Consider the following 5,191-nt stretch of genomic DNA (forward strand, 5'->3'; position numbering starts at 1 on the left):
CGTACTAAATTAACTAAAGGCAGGTGGTTTTTTAACTCTTCTCTACTGTTTTTTGTTCTGTGTGTATCAAAAATATCGCTATCAATCTGGAGTAATAATTTGTAGTTTTGAAATCAGTAGTTCTTTGACTGCTATTTCTGAATTCTCAGTATGTTGGAGAAGCAGGTTACTGTCAATCCCTATATTTATGATTATAAATGTTTTTTACCGAAAAGGTTTTTTCATACTGAGCTACCCGGCAAAATTGTTAATTATTAATTTTATTACTAATTGACGATTCCCTGCCCTGCATATCTATATCTATAAATACATGTAGATATATAGAGAACATGTGTGTTCAATTAGATGTACGTATGTTAATGTTGATTCTAGGGCTCCACATAAATTTCCATCGTCCAGTCTGCTTCCGATACAGTGCTTAGGTTACCATTATACTTGGTTGTATTACTGGTTTGGATATAAAGAGTAAATGTAGGAGAAATTATGATAAACACAATTTTGTATCATCTGTTACTTATGTTTCATTGTTGTAGTTGTGTGGAATAACAGCACTGGAGGTTACAGAAATCAAATGTATCATTTGAGGCATTTGATCTCTGCACCAAAATGCAAAAGATGTGTTCCCTTGATGATCCATTGTGGTTAAGCATTCAATTACACTTGGAACATATAATGCTGTGGCTCCAAACGGCAACAACTCACATAGGGGAAAAATGATGCAAACTTGTGTTTATCGTAATTTCTCCTACATTTACAAGAACACGCGCGCGCACATACACACGCATATATATATATATATATATATATATATATATATATATATATATATATATATATATATATACATGAATACATATAAGTATTTATACATATACATATATGTGAATACATACACATATATATATATGTATATATAAGGAAATACATGTATATACACAAGTCGATACAATATATGTATATATACACGCGCATAAAAACACAAAAATGTATACATTCACCAAAAAAAAGTGCATACATATATACATATACATACAGGCACAGGTTTGATTGTCTAGTTTAAAGAATTACCTCAATATCATTGAATCTGATTGCAAGCTTCTTGGATGAATATCTTGTATTATGGCTCCGGGTCGACCGTTACGTTGTTAATAAATATGACTGACCGTAACTATGCGGAAGCCCGTCGTGTTTTTGCTTACTTCAGTGTGAGTGTACGAGATTGCATTCATCTCCTACCTCTTCACAATTCGTCTAGGTTTGTTTACGTCACCGTGAGATAGACTTCGACTATAAAAAAAAAGTGTCCGAATGAATAAATGGCCTTGAAGATTTGAACAACAAAACTTGAAGGCATAGCCACAGTACGACCACAATCCAATGATTGAAACAAGCAAAAGAATAATCTAGCCTGGAATAGAGAGGGCAAAACCATTGATGAGGTAGCGAATGACAATGAAAGGATTTTGACAAACATACCTGATTGATTGATTAACCGAAACATTAATCAAACAATCGATTAGTTAATTGGTTAAATAATTAACCAGCTGACAAATAAAGTCATGAAAAACAACAAGTGTGTATACTTATAATTGGTGTGATAACATGGTCGAGATACAACACAGTTTTTTTGTAAAGATTGCGTGTGTGTGTGTGTGTGTGTGTGTGTGTGTGTGTGTGTGTGCCTGCGTGTGTGACTGTGTGTGTATGAGTGTTTGCCTGTGTGTGTATGTGTGTGTGTGTGCATCTGGCATTCCATCGTTTACAATGACGAGGGTTTCAACTAATTCGATCAACAGAACAGTGTACCTTTGACGTAGTTCTCACAGACATTCAGTGTGACACAGAATATGGAAAGCCGGCTCTTTGAAATACAGGTACTACTCACTTTTGCCAGATGAGTTAACTGGAGCACCGTGAAATAAAGTGTCTCGCTCAAGGACAGCGTGATGTGAGACTTTGAACGCACGACCTTACGATCCGGAGCCGAATAACCTGACGACTTATTCACGCGCCTACACTCACACACACACACACACACACACACACACGCACACACACACACATATATATGTATGTACTGTATGTGTGTGTATGTATATATATATGTGTGTGTGTGTGTGTATGTATGGATGCATGATTATATGTATGTATGTATGTATGCATTTCACCGTATCAACCAGACTATCAGATGTTGTTACACGCCGCTGTTAGCCACGATGTACATTGTCGCATTGATGTAGAATTCAAAAGGATTACGCCGCGCTGACTAGGTGAGCAGGCCAATATTAACCCTGAACTGCGATCCTATCCGCCTAAGAATTGCCCATTTACAACTGAGTGAACTTCAGCAACGTGAAATGAATTATTTTACTCAAGACGACACACCGCTTGTTTGAGAATCGAAATCACGGTCTTGTGATCGTTAGTTCAACATCCTAACTCCCAGACTTCACGCTCTTGTATAAATACGTTTATATGTATGAGTGTATAGGTACGTAAATATAAGTATATTGGGGCACTTCGTACGGACGGTACAAAAATATATACACAAATATAAATATACACATATAAATATACACAAACAAATATGCATATTACATACATTCACAAATATACAATTATTGCAGATATATATTGCATAAGTGTACATATATTACATATCCATATATTTAGACACAGATACCAAAATATGTATGATATAATCTAACAAAGCAAGATATATAAACCATATCATAAATCTGGTAGTGTCCTAATCCCCAACGGTTTTTTCAAATGAATTACGTTATAACCTTCTCCAACTATAGTTATCATACTCGGTCATAATGTCTTACGTTTAAGATGGTTCCCATACATTCCCTGAGGAGAAGTTTACATTTTTAACATCGACGATTCCTATGGATCGCATAAATTGTAATTCTTCGAAACATATGTCGGAATAAAGTATGCAGTTATAACATGCGTTTACTCCATTCCTTAAATTTGTATATATACTCAAATACCCAAAATATCAAGGAATTTCTGGCTCACTAACAGGAATTACACCACAGTTATTTTGTGATCTTTGCTACCTTGGTTTCTATTAACCCATTTATTCTATCCGAATTATTATTTATTAGGATAAAATAAATACATATAATTATATATATATATATATATATATATATATATATATATATATATATATAACACATTGTACAAACCACACGCACAATAAAACTGAATAATGATATACATGCATTCATGCATAATTATGTCAATAGGTAATACTTGCACAGGGCTGTATATATATACATACATACGTACGTACAAATGCTAACACGGACACAAACAAACACAGAAACCCACAAAGAGACACTATCAAACAGACACAGAAGCACCTAAATACATGCACTTAACTATGCATACACTCAAACAAATGTACTCAGAATACCTGAAAGACCTACACACAAGAACAAAAATTAAAAAAGCATAAAATAGAAGACTAACACCAACATATATATTCACACATAGCAACACATATACGCAATCACATGCAAACTCAGTCACGTAAACATACATGGATAGGTTAATTGAATGGAACTTAGAAAATATGTTCTTTGTTTGAGACAAAATCTCCATATTATTAGTCAATCTCCGCCCAGATTTCTCTTGTTAATTTAGTTTGTTTTATCACTGTTTAAACTATTCTCTCTCTCCCTCTTCCTCTTCCTCTCCTTCTCACTCCCTCTCTCTCTGTTCCATTCTCTCTCTTCTCTCTACCTATATTGATCTCTTCCGTCCGCATTATTCTCTACATTATTCAAACATACACACATAAACAGAATTTACAGAAAACGTTTGATTTGTTTCGTTTTGCTTATTACAGAATATAATATTGTGAATATATAATAGTATATAATATAATATGATACACACACACACACACACACACACACACACACACATATATATATATATATATATATATATATATATATATATATATATATATATATATATATACATATTTATATATGTGTGTGTGTGTATTGTAAAAACACAAAAGATACGAGTTTTAACAAATGTATTAGTTTATCGCTGAAAAGAAAGAGGAAGAGTCTTGACGGTTGAGAAGGAAAGTAACGGGGGCGAGTGAATGAGAAAAAGCGATTCAGAGAAAAATAGTGTGGGAGTTAAGGACCAGGTATAAATGAGTTTGTGTAGAGAAGGTTAATATGGGAGAATGGGTGAAGTGGGTTTGTGTATAGCGTACAGGCGTGTATCTGTGTATTGAATTGGGCATAGGAGGAGTTGTGAGGGTATGAATTTTGAGGCGAGATATATGTTTGTAGATGTATTCAAAGTGTGGAATTGTAGTGGCGATGGATAATGCTGGTGGCTGGTGTATAAGTGAAATGATATTGTGTGCAAGGAAAGCGTGGATAAGAGGAGGCGGCAGCAGGCGCTAGTGTAAGATGAAAGGGAAATCTAAGGCAATGTGAAGGGTGTGGAATATTTGTACAATAGTATGGGTGAGACATGTTGGTAGAGAAGTGAAAGTTAGAGAAGAAAATTATAGAGAGAGAAAATAACAACAGTTCGATAAAGAAATTGCATTTGTGTTTCAGTAAGAGATGAAACGAAAATTAGTGGAGCATGTGGAGTAGAAAGAACAAAGTGATAGAGGTGTGTACATGTATCGTAATATGAAACGTAAAGCATATAAGTGGAAGAGAGAAAATTATTTAAAAAAAAGTAAATAATAACCATTTCTATTATAGGCACAAGACCTGAAATTTTATTGGAGGGTCTATTCAATAACATCGATCCGAGTGCTTGACGGCTACTTAATTCATCGACCCCGAAATTCCGGAAAGTAAAGTCAGCTACGGAAAGATTTCAACTCAGACTGTAAACACGGACAAAATGTAGCTAAACATTTTGTCCGGCGATCTAATGATTATGGCAGTTCACCATCTTAAATAATAATTCTTTCAATTATAGGCAAAAGGCCTGATTTTTTGGAATAAGAGGTTAGTCGATTATATCGACCCCAGTGTTCACCTGGTACTTACTTTATCAATCCATAAAACGTGAAAGGCAAAGTTAACCTCAGCGGAGTTTGTAGTCAGATCGTAAAGCCGCCTGAGAGAAGAAGAAGAAGAAGAAGAAGAAGAAGAAGAAGAAGAAGAAGAAGAAGAAGAAGAAGAAG

This window comes from Octopus bimaculoides, chromosome 4 (assembly GCF_001194135.2).
Source record: "Octopus bimaculoides isolate UCB-OBI-ISO-001 chromosome 4, ASM119413v2, whole genome shotgun sequence".
Lineage (NCBI taxonomy): Eukaryota > Metazoa > Mollusca > Cephalopoda > Octopoda > Octopodidae > Octopus > Octopus bimaculoides.